A 17,511-nucleotide genomic window follows, 5' to 3' on the forward strand; every position below is an offset into this window, starting at 1 on the left:
CTTTATTGACCAAGAGAAAGTTCTTTACATATTCTGAATACCAGACCGTTATCAGATATATTATTTGTAAATATTTTCTATCATTCTGTAGGTTGTCTTTTCACTTTCTTGATATATCTCTTAATGAACAAAAGTTTTTAATTTTGATGAAGTACAGTTTTTTTTTTTATTGCTTTGTTTGTGCTTTTGGTGTCATATTTAAGAAACTGTTGCCTAAAAGGTTATTATTCTTTTTAATCCTAACCTTTGTTTAGCACTTTATAGTCTGGGGTCTGCTTTCATGTATGTACATTACTTCATTTATAAAGTGACATTTGAGAATGTAAGAGACTTAAATCTTTGAGATAATATAAAACAAAAATGATCTTAAGTGTAACCAAGAATGCTTGCCTAGCCTCAAAACCTATGCCATATAAGTAGGGTGACTATAAAAAGTTATCACTTTTTTTTTTTTTTTGAGATGGAGTCTCGCTCTGTCGCCTAGGCTGGAGTGCAGTGGCGCGATCTTGGCTCACTGCAACCTCCACCCCTCCAGGTTTAAGCAATTCTCTGCCTTAGCCTCCAGACTAGGTGGGATTACAGGTGCATGCCACCACGCCTGGCTAATTGTTTTGTATTTTTAGTAGAGACGGGGTTTCACCATCTTGGCCAGGCTGGTCTTGAACTTCTGACCTCGTGATCCACCCGCCTCGGCCTCCCAAAGTGCTAGGATTATAGGCATGAGCCACTGCGCCCGGCCAAAAAGTTATCACTTTTAATCAAATTTTTCTCAACATATTTGAGAATAAAAGCATGTGCTATTAATAATTACAATAAGGTAACAGGCATGAACGGGGACTGTTCCATCCAAACTGGAACATATGTTTCCCCTAGATATATGTAATAGAGACCTGAGTTCTAATGTTAGCTTCAGCATTAACTTGCTAAGCCTTCAGCTATACATATGGGGTGAAGTAGATACTTTTTTTTTTTCTTTGAGATGGAGTCTCGCTCCATCACCCAGGCTGGAGTGAAGTGGCATAATCTCAGTTCACTGCAACCTCTGCCTTCCAGGTTCAAGTGATTCCCCCGTCTCAGCCTCCCAAGTAACTGTAAGTAAGCCCGTCTCTACCAAAAAATACAAAAATTAGCCAGGCGTGATGGCGTGTGCCTGTAGTCCCAGCGACTTGGGAGGTTGAGGTGGGAGAATTACTTGAACCTGGGAGGCAGAGGTTGCAGTCAGCCGAGATCCAGCCACTGCACTGCAGCCTGGGCAAGACCGTGAGACTCGGCTGGGCGTGGTGGCTCACGCCTATAATCCCAGCATTATGGGAGGCTGAGGCAGGTGGATCACCTGAGGTCAGGAGTTCGAGCCCACCCTGGCCATCATGGTGAAACCCCGTCTCTACCAAAAATACAAAAAATTAACCGGGTGTGGTGGCGGGTGCCTGTAGTCCCAGCTACTCAGGAGGCCGAGGCAGGATAATTGATTGAAGCTGGGAGGTGGATGTTGCAGTGAGATGAGATTGTGCCATTGTACTCCATCCTGGGGAACAAGAGTGAGACTCCATCTCAAACAAAACAAAACAAAACAAAAAAACCCACGAAAATAAATAGAAATATACAGTATATTGTCTTTCACTTGGTGTAATGCATTTGAAATTATCCATGTTGTTGTATACATTCATAATTTTTTCACTTTTAGTGCCATTGTATGGATGTATCACAGATTATCCACTCCCCAATTGTGGGATATTTACGTTGTTTCCAATTTTTGGTAATTATTAATAAAGCTGCTATATACATTCACGTATAGGTTTTTATGTTAACATCGGTTTTAATTTCACTTGAATAAACAACTAGGATTATTTGGATTGGGGTATATGGTTAAGTTGGGATTGTTGGGTATATGGTTAAGTATATGTTTCCAATTAAGTTTCTTGAAATTATCAGGCCGGGTGCAGTGGCTCACACCTGTAATTCCAGCACTTTGGGAGGCCGAGGCGAGTAGATCACCTGAGGTCGGGAGTTCAAGATCAGCCTGAACAACATGGAGAAACCCTGTCTCTACTAAAAATACAAAATTAGCTGGTGTGGTGGCGCAATACCATAATCCCAGCTACTTGGTAGGCTGAGGCAGGAGAATCGCTTAAACCCAGGAGGCGGAGGTTGCAATGAGCCAAGATTGCACCATTGCACTCCAGCCTGGGCAACAAGAGCAAAACTCCGTCTAAAAAAAAAAAAAAAAAAAAAGGCTGGGTGTGGTGTGGTGGCTTATGCCTGTAATTCCAGCACTCTGGGAGGTTGAGGCGGGCAGCTACTTGGGAGAGAGGCTGAGACAGGAGAATCGCTTGAACCTGGAAGGCGGAGGTTGCAGTGAGCCGAGATCTCACCACTGCACTCCAGCCTGGACGACAGAGTGAGACTCCACCTCAAAAAAAAAAAAAAAAAAAATAAAAAAAGAAAAGAAAAGAAATTATCATTAGTGGCACACAGATTTAAATATATTTGATCCATTTCTATTGCCCTTATTTATGCTCAAATTGTCCTACTTTTGACCAGTGAAGGCCTCTTCAAGTTGACGTCCAAGTTCTTTTAACGAAAATCTTTTAGTGTGATGGTTTCTTTGCTGTCTTATATGACAAGATGTTCCAGGCATGTGATGTATATTTCTTGTCCCAACTTGTATTCAGTTTTAATACACTATTGCTGGTGACTGTAGAAAAGACAAGGTATCTGGAAAATGTTATAGCATGACCCATGTGTCCCTAATTTTGTATGATGTTGATCTTTAATTTGAATTTGTTGTATAATTAACAAACACATCAAGTTCTAGATTCTGTTGCGAAAACATCCTCTTGTGTAAAACTAGATATGCATTAGTGTGGGAGTGATGAGAGCCCAGGGAAAAATGTGGGGAAGAAAAGAATCAAATTAGACACTGGAGCAATGAACCTCCAGATTTTCATGTGTGAATGAGGCATGGGGTGGTGTTGAGAGTCTTCGGGAGGGAATGGTGGCGATATGATGCTTTCCCTTGTAATGTTAAGCAAAGAGTTTGGTGCAGCTCCAAAAGTGTGGTCTTCTGCTTCTGGCCACAAGCATCTGAATTCTCTGAGGAGCTAGCTCTTTCTTTTTCTTTTTCTTTCTTTCTTTTTTTTTTTTTTAAGACAGGGTCTTACTCTGTTGCCCAGGCTGGAGTGCAGTGGCACGATCTCGCCTCACTGCAACCTCTGCCTCCTGGGCTAAAGTTATCCTCCTGCCTCAGCCCCCCAAGTAGCTGGGACTACAGGTGTGAGCCCCCACACCCAGGTAATCTGAAGAGCTTTTAAAAATACATATCCCTGGCTTGTACCCTAGACTAGGTGAATCAGAGTCTCTGGAAGAAAGGCCTGAAGTGGTAGGAGCCTAATCTACTGAGGTTTTATTAAAGCCTAACCCTGCTGGGGAAAGAAAAATACCAAACTTTAGCCTCTTTAGCCATCCTGTCCCACCTAAGGTGAAGAGAAAACTAAGAAACCCTGGTAAAGTTAATATATATGCTTGTGTATAAGTGGAAAGAATGACAACAATGATAGCAGGGACAAGATGGAATAATTAGGAATATTTTGTTATTATAAGGTACTTGCAATGTCCATGAGGTAGTATAGTGTTATTTGAATGTGCAATTGGATTATTTGAAAATGTAAATTGCATATTTGCAAATTCTTGGGCAACCACTAAAACAAAACAAAACAAAGACAAAAGAATAACTGGTATGTTAATAAAGGTGAGAAAAGAGAATCATATAAAATTCTCAATTAAAACCCCAAAAGGTGTCCGGGTGTGGTGGCTCACACCTGTAATCCCAGCAATTTGGGAGGCTGAGGCAGGTGGATCACCTGAGGTCAGGAGTTCAAGATCAGCCTGGCCAACATGGTGAATCCCCATCTCTATGAAAAACACAAAAATTAGCCGGGTGTGGTGGCGCATTCCTGTAGTCCCAGCTGCTGGGAGGCTGAGGCAGGAAAATCGCTTGAACCAGGGAGGCAGAGGTTGCAGTGAGCCAAGACGGCACCACTGCACTCCAGTTTAGGGGACAAGAGCAAGACTCCATCACACACACACACACACACACACACACACACACCCCAAAGGCAGAAAATGTGTAGAAAACAAATATAGATAAAAAATAAGGGTAACAAATAGAAAACAGTAACAAGGCCAGGTGCCATGGCTCACACCTCAATTCCAATACTTTCGGAGGCTGAGGCAGGAGGATCACTTAACACCAAGAATTGAAGAGCAGCCTGGACAACATAGTGAGACTCTGTCGCTACAAAACAAACAAACAAATAAAGAAGCTTAGCAGGCAGGGCACAGTGGCTCACGCCTGTAATCCCAGCACTTTGGGAGGCCGAGGTGGGCAGATAACGAGGTCAGGAGATCGAGACCTTCCTGGCTAACACGGTGAAACCCCGTCTCTACTAAAAATATAAAAAAAATTAGCCGGGCATGGTGGTGGGTGCCTGTAGTCCCAGCTACTCTGGGGGCTGAGGCAGGAGACTGGCGTGAACCTGGGAGGCAGAGCTTGCAGTGAGATGGGGTTCCACTCCATAGAGATGGCATCACTGCACTCTAGCCTGGGTGCCAGAGCAAGACTCTGTCTCAAAAAAAAAAAAAAAAGTTTAGCCAAGTGTGGAGGTGGGCACGTATAGTACCACTACTTGGGAAGTGGGAGGATCGCTTAAGCCCAGGATTTTAAGGCTGCAGTGAGCCACGATCATACCATTGTACTCTAGCCTGGGTGACAGAGTGAGACTCCAACTCAAAAAAAAAAAAAAAAAAGGGCCAGGTATGGTGGCTCACACCTGTAATCCCAGGACTTTGGGAGGCCAAGACTGGTGGATCACTTGAGGTCAGGAGTTCAAGACCACCCTGCCCAATATGGTGAAACCCTATTTCTACTAAAAATACAAAAATTAGCCAGGTTTGGTGGCATGAGCACGTAATCTCAGCTACTTGGGAGGCTGAGGCGGAAGAATCGCTTGAATTCAGGAGGTGGAGGTTGCTGTGAGCTGAGAACATGCCATTGCACTCCAGCCTTGGCAACAGAGCAAAACTGTGTCTCAAAAAACAAACAAACAAACAAGAACAACAAAAAAAAGAAAGAAAACAGTAACAAATATAGTAGACATTAATTCAACTAGATCATTAATCACTTTAAGCATCAGTGGTCTAAATAGACCAATCAAAAGACAGAGGTTCTAAATAGACCAATCAAAAGACAGAGTATGAATGAAAAACAAGACCCAACTATATGTTGTCTACAAGAAACACATTTTAAATATAAAGACATATATAGATTAAAAGTAAAGTGATGGAGAAGGATATATCATAGATAACACTAATCAAAAGAAAGCAGGAGGCCGGGCGCGGTGGCTCAAGCCTGTAATCCCAGCACTTTGGGAGGCCGAGACGGGCGGATCACGAGGTCAGGAGTTCGAGACCATCCTGGCTAACACGGTGAAACCCCGTCTCTACTAAAAAAAAAAAAAATACGAAAAACTAGCCGGGCGAGGTGGCAGGCGCCTGTAGTCCCGGCTACTCGGGAGGCTGAGGCAGGAGAATGGCGTAAAAACCCGGGACGCGGAGCTTGCAGTGAGCTGAGATCTGGCCACTGCACTCCAGCCTGGGCGACACAGCGAGACTCCATCTCAAAAAAAAAAAAAAAAGAAAGCAGGAGTAGGTATACTAACTTCAGAAAGAGCAGATTTGAGAAACAAAACGTAGGCTGGGCATGGTGGCTCACACCTGTAATCCCAGCACTTTGGGAGGCTGAGGCAGGCAGGTCACCTGAGGTTGGGAGTTCAAGACCAGCCTGACCAACATGGAGAAACCCCATCTCTACTAAAAATACAAAATTAGCTGGGTGTGGTGGTGCATGTCTGTAATCCCAGGTACTCGGAAGGCTGAGGCAGGAGAATTGCTTGAACCCAGGAGGCAGAGGTTGCGGTGAGCCAAGATCATGCCATTGCACTCCAGCCTGGGGAACAAGAGTGAAACTCTGTCTCAAAAAAAAAAAAAAAAAAAAAAGGTTATCAGGGTATAAATCTACACAGCAAAACATATACAAGAGCTATATGAGTAATACTACAAAACTCTGATCAAAGATATCAAAGAATTATATAAATTGAGAAATATTTCATGTTCACAGATAGGAAGACAATACAGTTAAAATGTCTGTTCTTCCAAACCTGATCTATAGATTCAACGCAATCCCAATCCAAGTATCAGCATGTTATTTTTGTGGATGTCGACAAACTGATTGTAGAATTGATATGGAGAGACAAAAGACCCAGAAGAGCCAACTCACTATTAAAGGAGAACAAAGTTGGAGGACTGATACTAGCCAAATTCAAGACTTACTATAAACTACAGTAATAACAACAACGTGATACTGGTGAAAGAATAAACAACCCAGAAGTAGACTCATAAATATAGCCAACTGATCTTTGACAGAGGAGTTAAAGCAATACAATGGAGCAAAGATAGGTTTTTCAACAAATTATGCTGAATAACTGAACTTTCACACACATAAAAAGGTATCAGGTCGGGCGTGGTAGCTCATGCCTGTAATCCCAGCACTTTGGAAGGCCGAGGCGGGTGGATCACTTGAGGCCAGGAGTTTGAGACCAGCCTGGCCAACACAGTGAAACCCTGTCTCTACTAAAAATACAAAAATTAGCCAGGCATGGTGGTGGGTGCCTGTAATCTCAGCTTCTCGGGAGGCTGAGATAGGAGAACTGCTTGAACCCAGGAGACGGACGTTGCAGTGAGCTGGGATTGTGCCACTGTACTCCAGTCTCTGCGACAGAGTGAGACTCTCAAAAAAAAAAAAAAGACATTGCACCTTCTACATGGATTGTAGACCTAAATTGAAAATGAACACTATAAAACTCCTGGAAGACAACATAGGAGAAAACTTAACTGATCTTGGGAATGGCAATGACTTTTTAGGGCAATATCAATAGCATAATCTGTGAAAAATATAATTCATAAGCTGGACTTCATTAAAATTTAAAACTTCTGCTCTTCAAAAGAATGAGAAGACAAGCCACAGACTAGGAGAAAATATTATAAAAGACATATCTGATAAAGGACTGTTATCTACAATATACCTAGAACTCTTAAATCGCAACAGGAAAATAACACAATGTAAAAATGGGCAAAATACCTGAACAAACACTTCATCAAAGAAGATATACACATGGCAAGTAAGTATATGAAAAGATGTTCAATAGCATATGTCATTAGGGCATTGCATATAAAACAATAAGATACTACTACACATTTATTTGAACGGCCAAAATCCAAACTACTGACACCACAAAATGCTGACAAGGATGTGGAGCACAGAAACCATCATTCACTGCCGGTGGGAATGCAAAAAATGATGCAGCCACTTTGAAAAACGGTTTGGTAGTTTCTCACAAAACTAAATATACCATCCAATCCAGCAGTTGCACTCCTTGGGATTTACTCAGATGAACTGAAAACTCATGTCTACACAAAAATCTGCACATGATGTAAAGGGGCTTTATTCATAATTGCCCAAACTTGGAAGCTACCAAGATGTCTTTCAGCAGGTGAATGGATAAGTCGTAGCACATCCAGACGATGGAATATTATTATTCAGCACAAAAAAGAAATGAGCTATCAAGCCATGAAGAGACATGGAAGAACTTTAAAAGCATATTACTAAGTGAAAGAAGCCGATGTGAAAAGGCTGCATACTGTATGATTCCAACTATATGCGATTCTGGAAAAGGCAAAACTATGGAGACAGTAAAAGGAGCAGTGGTTGCCAGTGGTCAGGGGACTGAGAAGGATGAATAGGCAGAGGACAGAGGATTTTCAGGGCAGTGAAACTATCGTGGATGATACCATAATGGTGGATACATGTCATTATATATTTGTCAAAACCCACAGAATGTGCAACACCGAGAGAAAATGCTATTGTAAACTATGGACTCTGGGTGATAATGATGTGTCAAAGTAGGGTCACCAATTGTTACCAAATGTACCACTGTAGCACAAGATGTCCATAAGGGGACAAGTTGTGTGTGTGTGTGCCTATGTGTACAGGGGATATATGGGAACTCTCTACTTTCTGTTCAATTTTGCCCTGAACCAAAAACTGCTCTAGAAGTGTTGGTTAATAACAGTAAAAGACAAAGACCCCTTCTGACCTAGGGAATCTCTGGTGATGGATGGGGAGGGCGAAGTAGTCCCCTAGAAAGTGGAAATTTTACAAAGTTCTTCAACTGATTTTGTAGAGCTAGGTTTGGAACTGCTACCCTACTCTATGCTACTCGCCCAAGTAGTGGTTCCCAAACCAGGTGTCAGGCTTCAAGGCTGTGCAATATTCCTCATTACACTGTCTTGGCCCCAAACACATGCTTTCCCCTCTCCCCACAAATCAAGACTCTAAAATGCCAAGGGTAGAAGAGCAGTACTTTCCCGTGTACTGAATATGGGGGAAGGGAGAGCAGTCAAGCATGGACTGGCTATTCTAAGTCCCAAATGGGCTGAAGCTGATAACGCTTTGAAGATCGACCACGGCAGGAATATCTTGTTTTCTTTAATCCATCAGGGGGTTGTCCCACTTATTGAGTCCCACAGCTGCGGTATAGCACGGAGGGGGCCTCCCTGAAAGTCCTCCGCTCCAGCTCTGCGATTGGCGCTGGGGGAACAGGAGGGGAAGCGGGCGCTTTGCATCGAGCCTGCAACACGGGGCCCGGGCATCGAGGCCGAGGAGTCGTGGGTAGAGCCCCGATTTCAGCCAAGATGGCATAGGACTTAAGTAAGCGTGGAAAGCAAAATGGCTACCCAAGCGCAATTCTGTAAGGCCGAAGGGACGTTCTTCCAACCTCTTAAATTTCCCGGGCGCCACGCCCCTCAGTTGCTTGCCCTGGATTCCAAGGTGTCGCGCCGGAAGTGACCTCACGGCGGTGGCGTGGAGACGTGGGGGCGCTTCCGGCGGCGGCGGCGGCGGCGGTGACGGCCGAAGCTGTAGGGGTGGGCGTGGAGAGAGTTCTTCTGTGGGTCCTCTGGTATTGCGTGGTCGGCTTGGTGTGGTGTGCGGAGGAGCTCCAGGCCCGTCGGGGCGGAGGTGGGAGCGAAGGGAAGAGGCTGCTGGTGTGTGGACGCTCGTGGGAGGGGGATACCGGGCTTGCTTTAGGCTTCGGAGTTCCAGGCCTCATAGACCTTTATAGAGGAAGGCAGGCAAGGGCTGGGTGCTTCATCGGGTTCGCAGGGGGCCAGGTACTATGGGCGGCCGCAGGAGTTTGGTTTGAGGTGGGAGGCTGAGGACTGCAGGATTCTAAATAGTACGGGGATTGTGTGAGGCGTGAGGCATTAGCTGCTTGGGCCCTTAGTCCAGCCTTGTTGGTTGCTGCTGTAGTTCATTGGCTCACTCATTTCTTCATGCCTCAGTTTCCCTTTGCATAATGAGATATGGTGGCAGAGAAGAACGCCAGTGCCACATCCATGACTAATAGCTTGAGGACAGAGGTGAACTGGAGGGTAGAAAAAGAGGATGCCTGAGAAATTTATACTTACCAGGTCACATCTTCTGAATCCCAGGAAGTTATCCCTGGATTCATTTCTGCCTTTGGTGCAAGTCTATGGTTCTTATCAGTACTCTTTGTGTGATATTGATTGTATTTATCAATACTTGACTTGTTGAGTGGCTAAAGTGTTTTGGTTTGTGGGAGGCATAGCCCTTGTTGGCTTGGTCAATTGATTTTCAATTAATCTCCCAATAGCAATTGCTTCGCCTAACTCTGCAATTGGGATATTAGTTGAAAATCAACTGACCAAGCCAACAATCTTCTCCTGTGGTTACAGATAAGGAACTCACGACCCAGAATGGTTTTTCTTTTCTTCCCTAGCCACAGACCAAACCGATTTCAGTCTGCTGTCTCAAATACAGGTCTTCACCCCACCAAAACAGAAATGGCTGTCTCCAAGCAGTTTAGTATTTCAGCTGGACACCCAGATGGATCCTAATCTTTTTTTTTTTTTTTAATGAATGGCAGATTAGGTGTACTGAGCACAAAATTCTCTTAGCTGGTTTCTCTGTATGATGTAAAAATGGTTGTAAAAACATGACTTTTTGTTTATTACCAAATTCTTGGTAGAGCTTCCTTGGCATAGGGTTATGGGGCTAGAAAAGTGTCTCAAAATTTTTGACCTGTGACCTGCAGTTAGATATATTTTACATCATGACATTACTCATTGTGCCCCTGCACACTCAGTGTCTACACACACACACAGCCCCACCCACCGATGAAAAGTTTACTTACCCTTTCTACAGAAGATGCATTCTAAAAAAAAATTGGTTGCAACGCACTAAATTGTGTCTGAGCCCTAATAGGTCGTGAGGTATAGTTTGAAAAATATTAAGGGCGGGCACTGTGGCTCACGCCAGTAATCCCAGCACTTTGGGAGACTGAGGCGGGTGGATCACCTGAGGTCAGAAGTTGGAGACCAGTCTGGCCAACATGGTGAAACCCTGTCTCTACTAAAAATATAAAACTTAGCTGAGTGTGATGGTGGGTACCTGTAATCCCAGCTACTTGGGAGGCTGAGGCAGGAGAAACTCTTGAATCCAGGAGGCAGAGGTTGCAGTGAGCCAAGATAGTGCTATTGCACTCCAGCCTGAGCAACAAGAGCTAAACTCTGTCTAAAAAAAAGAAAAGAGAAGAAAAATATTAGACTAGGGCCGAGTGCAGTGGTGGGAGGATTGCTTAAGGCCAGCCTGGGCAACATAGCAAGACTCTGTCTCTAAGAAAAATAACATTAGAAAATGCTTAAAATCTTTGCCATTTGTGAGATTCTGTAATTAATACAGTATCATTTTTCTTTCTTTTTTTTTTTTTTTTTTTGAGACGGAGTCTCGCTCTGTCGCCCAGGCTGAGATGCAGTGGCCGGCTCTCAGCTCACTGCAAGCTCGGCCTCCCGGGTTTACGCCATTCTCTTGCCTCTGCCTCCCAAGTAGCTGGGACTGCAGGCGCCTGCCACCTCACCCGGCTAGTTTTTTTTGTATTTTTTAGTAGAGACGGAGTTTCACCCTGTTAGCCAGGATGGTCTTGATCTCCTGACCTCGTGATCCGCCCGTCTTGGCCTCCCAAAGTGCTGAGATTACAGGCTTGAGCCACTGCGCCCAGCCTCATTTTTCTTTTCTTATTCAGAGAAGGGCTTACTAGAGTTCTCCTAAATTCAGCCAGAACAGCAGGACAGGACATCCAAATTGTGTCTCAAAGGAGTATAGTGACCATAATGATAGTGTGTCAGAATTTTAGCAAGGCATTTATGAAGTTTTTTTTTTTTTTTTTTTTGAGATGGAGTCTCATTCCATTGCCCAGGTTGGACAGAGTACAGTGGCGCAATCTCTGCTTACTGTAACTTCCCCCTCCTAGGTTCAAGCAATTCTCCTGCCTCAGTCTTCCAAGTACCTGGGATTACAGGCATGCGTCACCATGCCTGGCTAATTTTTGTATTTTTAGTAGAGATGGGGTTTCACCATGTTGGCCAGGCTGGTCTCGAACTCCTGACCTCAGGTGATCCACCCACCTCAGCCTCCCAAAGTGCTGGGATTACAGGTGTGAGCCACTGCGCCTGGTCTTACTAAGTCTTATGATAACCGAGTGGGTGAGATGGAGGAATTTGCCAGATTGTGGTAGAATTAGATGGAGTCATGAGTTTGAGCATCTGTGTATGGAGATTTGATTTGTGAGCACTACTTGCAGCTGGAATTCTGGTGATCTGAACTGGGGTTTCATCACTTTATACAATTCATGTATTTGAAACCTTATCTAGAAGGTTTGCTTATTGGATTTGGTGCCTTTATGAAGTAAAGAAAGAGTCATTTGGTTGATGATTGCCAGAATGGGAAGAGATCTCAATATATTTACTCAGTGCTGTTTAATGAAATGGAAGAAGCTTGTATAAATGTTGAGAAATTGTGCTTGGGTCCAAAAAAAAAATCAACTATACCTATTGGGGGAAGGTGGAGATGTAACCTCACAGGAGTTCCTGTAATAAAAAGATTTGGTGTTTTAATCACCAGTCAGTGGTGTGGTTAAGAAGGCTGTGAGAAGAACTGATGTGACCTGCATTAGTATATTGTATTAGGAAAATACAAAATGTAGAATGAGAAAGGTTGCATCACTGGTAGGCTTGTACCTGGAATATTAGGTTTGGATCTAGATGTGCTAAGAGTAAATTTATGGGCAGAAGTCAAAAGTCTGAAGATACGGTGGTGTTGCTTTAGCATGAGTGATTGTTTTTCTCCTTGTCATTTCAGACTTTCAGGTATAGGCCGGGTTATTGGTCTTAAAACTTCTTCTTGAGAATGTCTGAAAGACTGGGGAATCTGTTAGATCTTATATACTTCTAAGTTGGCACCTGAAACTTTTCATCGTAGATTTAAATAGTGTAAGTATTTAATTTTAAATAGTTTAGGATGTAATTTCTGACAAGTAAATATTGACTTCTTAAAAATAAATAATAAAATTACCTAAATACAGTATCAATTTGATGTTTTAAAAACATACAACTAAACTTTTGAAACAGACTAAGAAATATATAACATAGCTTGTTACATTACTTGATTTTCAGACTTTAAGCCCATCTTGCATTTGTGAAATGAACCCTACTTAGTCATGTATCTACTACTTTTTACATGTAAATGGATTCAATTTGCTAACATTTTGTTAAGAATTTTTGTGACTATGTTCATGATGGATTTTGGTCTGAGGTTTCCTTTTTTTTATGTCATCTTTGGCCTTAGTAGCAGAGTAATTATGACCTCATAAAATGAATTGAGAAGTGTTCCTTCCTCCTCTGTTTTCTGAAAGAGTTTGTGTAGGATTGGTATTATTTCTTACATGTTTCATAGAATTTACCAGTGAAGTCCTATGGCCCTGGGTTTTTCTCTCTGGGAAGATTTACTAATTCAATTTCGTAATACAGTTAGTTGAGTTAGTTTTGGTCATTTTTATCATTTTGGGAGTTTGTCCATTACATATTTTTCCTTTTTCTTTTTGAACTTGTATCCATTCCACTTTTCCCACAGAATTTTATCCTAAAGCAAAAGTCAACTTGCTGCAAAAGACCAGATGAAAGACTTTATGCGCCAAGTGGTTTCTGTGATTACTGCTCAACTATCACTGTAGTGAGAAAACAGCCATAGACAATATATGGCCGGGCGCAGTGGCTCACGCCTGTAATCCCAGCGCTTTGGGAGGCCAAGGCAGGTGGATCTCGGGGTCAGGAGATCGAGACCATCCTGGCTAACACGGTGAAATCCCGTCTCTACTAAAAAATACAAAAAAAATTAGCCAGGCGTGGTGGCGGGCGCCTGTAGTCCCAGCTACTCGGGAGGCTGAGGCAGGAGAATAGCGTGCACCCGGGAGGTGGAGCTTGCAGTGAGCTGAGATCACACCACTGCACTCCAGTCTGGTTGACAGAGCGAGACTTCATCTCAAAAAAAAAAAAAAAAAAAGCCAGGTGTGGTGGTGGGTGCCTGTAGTCCCAGCTATTCGGGAGGCTGAGGCCAGACCCAGTCTCTACTAAAAATACAAAAGTTAGCTGGGAGTGGTGGCAGGCACCTGTAGTCCCAGCTACTTGGGAGGCTGAGGCAGGAGAATCGCTTGAACCTGGGAGGTGGAGGTTGCAGTGAGCCGAGATCGCTCCACTGCACTCCAGCCTGGGTGATATAGCAAGACTGCATCTCAAAAAAAACCCCCAAAAAACAGAAAACAGCCGTAGATGATACGCAAGTATTTGTGTGTAGTTGTGTTCCAATAAAACTTTATTGGTAGCAGACCAGCTCTGCTTAGGGCTGTAGTTTTCCTACCCATCCTAAAGTAATAAATTTTATGCTTGAAAATTTAAAATTGATCATCTAGTTATCCACACAAATCAGGATTATGACAGTAGTGTGGAAATCGATTCCCTTGCTTGCATATCTTTATGTACCCCCTAGGGATATGTGTATTCCAGTTTAAAGACCAGGACTTGATTTCCAAGATGTTGTAGAGGGAATTCATGTATTTTTGTCATTTTGTTTGGGTGAGAAGTGAGGTGCCCCTCACAGTGTAATTTTCCAGGGCCGTAACTTAGGTTCCCTATGTGAACGGTATTCTTTTTTTTTTTTTTTCTGAGACGGAGTCTCGCTCTGTCGCCCAGGCTGGAGTGCAGTGGCCGGATCTCAACTGTGAGCGGTATTCTTTCTGGCAAAAGGAGACATTTGAACTAATTTTTTTTATGTGGTAGACACTATATGGATTATCTCATTTAATCTTAAAATAATCCATATGGTATCTTAATCTTAAAATAATTCATATAGTGGTTCTATGAGATAGGGGTATAATTGGCATAATTCCCTACAGATGAGGCAGTTGAGACTCAGATTAGGTAATTTGCCCAGGTCGTAATGCTGGTTAGTAAGGAAGTACAGAAGTGAACCGGGGCGGCCAGGGTGCAGTGGCTCACGTCTGTAATCCCAGCACTTTGGGAGGCTGAGGCGGGCGGATCACGAGGTCAGGAGATCGAGACCATCCTGGCTAACACGGTGAAACCCCATCTCTACTAAAAATACAAAAAATTAGCCGGGTGTGGTGGTGGGCGCCTGTTGTCTCAGCTACTTGGGAGGCTGAGGCAGCAGAATTGCTTGAACCTGGGAGGCAGAGGTTGCAGTGAGCCAGGATCACGCCACTGCACTCGAGCCTGAGCGACAGTCTCAAAAAAAAAAAAAAAAAAGTGAACCAGGGTCTGTGATACCTGATTTCATTTTTTTCTTTTTCTTTCTTTTTTTTTTTTTTGGAGACAGGTCTGCCAGCTCTGCCACCCAGGCTGGAGTGCAGTGGTGCAATCTTGGCTCACTGCAACCTCCGCCTCTCACCACTTCTGACTAATTTTTTGTATTTTTTTCTAGAGACAGGGTTTTGCCATGTTGCCCAGGCTGGCTTTGAACTCCTAGGCTCAAGCGGTCAGCCCTCCTTGGCTTCCCAAAGTGCTAGGATTGCAACCACCTGAGGCGTGAGCCACCACACCCAACGTGATTTCAGAATTTTATTCTCTTTTCACCATGCTGCCTTTTATGGAAGATATGGGTTTAGTACTAGGGTTGTGCTGGATTTCTTTTTCTGAGGCGAGGTGGGGATGGGGGTGGAAACAGTCTTGCTATGTTGCCCAGGCTGCTCTGAAACTCCTGGCCTCAAGTGATCCTGTTGCCTCAGCCTGCCAAAGTGCTGGGATGTAGGGCCTGAGCCATCATGCTTGGTTGCATATTTTCTTTTAAGATCTCTGCCATTCCCAAGATTTTGATTCAACAAACACCTTTCCTGTTGTGTGGAACAATTCCTAGTTTTTCAGAAATCTATAACTAACACTCACTCATCCACAGCTGTTAATTACAATTGTTTTTAGCAGACCAAGGGTTGTTCGTTGGATCTGAATGCTATGAGTTGTCTGATGTGGCACAGAGATGAAGTAGCTAGATTTGTAATTGGCAACTTGTTTATTTGTAATTTATAGATCATTTGGGCAGCTGCCTCAGTAATATAATAGATGGAAGAGTGTTTAGCACTACCTGACTTTGTTATCCAAAGGCTTATCAGAGTAATGATAAACTCCCATTACTTATCTGGCATTCAGTAGTCTGGAAATCCTGATAGTTCAGCATTTGAGCAAAATAATCCCATGATTAAAAGTAATATGGAAAATCCTGATTATGTGACATTTGTGGCTCCCTTCCTAGCTACACAGATTGTTACGATAGATTTTAATAACAAGGTGGCAAAGTAAGTGTTGGTTAGCTAGCTGCACCAACATTGCATTTTTTTGAAATATTTAACATTGTTGAATACTATACAGAAGAATTCTTTTTAGAAGTGGAATTGTTTGAAGGATTTATTGTCACGAATAGGCTTTACAGGGAAGATGTATTTTTTTAAATTGTATGTCAAATCCTGTCAGCAAACTTACACAAGAAGTAGCAATGTATTAATGAGATGAAGGATATTCCAAAGTAGCTAGATTTGTAATTGGCAACTTGTTTATTTGTATAAGAACAAAGTGATAAATGAATTAAAGTGTTCTTACCTGGAGGTGTTTAAGAAATGGAGGCAGAAGGAAGACAAATAAGACTAAATGAACTTTGGTAGCAAGTTCTTGACTGAATAGTAAATCACAACATTTCTGAATTCAGTAGTCATTACAATTTTAGGAATAATTTATTGGGAGAAAAACAGTATCAATGAAGCAAGAGTACATAAGAAGTATGTTTAAGAAAATATCAAAACCATTGCACCCCACCAGAATAAGTTAAAGAGAACCATAGTACCAAGTTTTGGCAAGATGAGCAAAAGAAACTGACGTATGGTGGGTTGTGTAAATGTAGATGTAATATAAAATGGTACAACCACTTTGGAAAACTGTTTGGCAGTTCCTAATAAAGTCATAAGTATAATATGACTTCCTGTGTTATATGCCCAGTAGAAATGGATGCATTTATCATCGCAAAAATATACTGTATGCGGTATAAGAATATCATAATAAGTCAGAACTAGAAATAACCCAACTGTGTATCAGCAGTAGAATGGATAAATACATTGAGGCATACTTACAGAAAGCAGCACAGCCATGAAAAATAACGCACTTCTGATACATGCAACAATGGGGATGAATCTCACAAAGGTACTTTTTTTTTTTTTTTTTGAGGCCGAGGTCACCGGCTCTGCCCGCCCAGGCTGCAGGTGCAGTGGCGGATCTCAGCTCACTGCAGCTCCGCCTCCCGGGTTCACGCCATTCTCCTGCCTCAGCCTCCTAATTAGCTGGGACTACAGGGGCCCTTCCTGCGCCAGCTAGTTTTGTATTTTTACTAGAGGCGGGGTTTCACGTGTTAGCCAGGATGGTCTCGATCTCTGACCTTGTGATCCATCGTCGGCCTCCCAAAAGTGCTGGGATTACAGGCTTGAGCCACCGCGCCCGGCCACAAAGGTACTTTTTTTTTTTTTTGGGGCGTCTCACTCTGTCACCCATACTGGAGTGCAGTAGCAGGATCTTGGCTCACTGCAACCTCTGCCTCCCCAGTTCAAGCGATTCTTGTGCCTCTGCCTCCTAAGTAGCTGGGATTACAGGCATGTGTCACCACGCCTAGCTAATTTTTTGTATTTTTAGTAGAGACAGGGTTTTGCCCTGTTGGCTAGATGGTCTTGAACTCTTGACCTCAAGTGATCCACCCTCCCTGGCCTCCCAAAGTGCTGGGATTACAGGTGTCAGCCACTGTGCCTAGCCTCACAGATGTACTTTTGAGCAACAGAAGACAAACACTCTAAAAAGAGAACCTTTATGATTCTGTTTATATGAAGCTCAAAATTAGGCTCAAATAATCTTTCATGATAGATGTCAGAATAATAACTACCTGTAGGAGGACACAGTGGAGCCTTTTGAGGTGTTGGAAATTGTCTGCCTTGTTTT

General features: G+C 43.1%; 1 protein-coding gene across 5 annotated transcripts in view; it reads left to right on the top strand.

The window, feature by feature from the left end:
* Positions 1-8,591: 8,591 nt before the first annotated feature.
* Positions 8,592-17,511, top strand: part of EDC3 (enhancer of mRNA decapping 3) — a 62,418-nt gene continuing 53,498 nt past the window's right edge. For 3 of the 5 annotated variants that reach the window (XM_021940721.2, XM_003901202.4, XM_021940719.2), the window contains exon 1: positions 8,592-9,133. The gene's annotated coding sequence lies outside the window, so the exon portion shown is untranslated. Of the gene's footprint in view, positions 9,160-12,331; positions 12,463-17,511 lie in introns of all 5 variants that reach the window. The other 2 variants (XM_009210631.4, XM_009210632.4) reach the window with 2 other exon arrangements.

The sequence above is a fragment of the Papio anubis genome, chromosome 7, assembly GCF_008728515.1.
Source record: "Papio anubis isolate 15944 chromosome 7, Panubis1.0, whole genome shotgun sequence".
Taxonomy (NCBI): domain Eukaryota; kingdom Metazoa; phylum Chordata; class Mammalia; order Primates; family Cercopithecidae; genus Papio; species Papio anubis.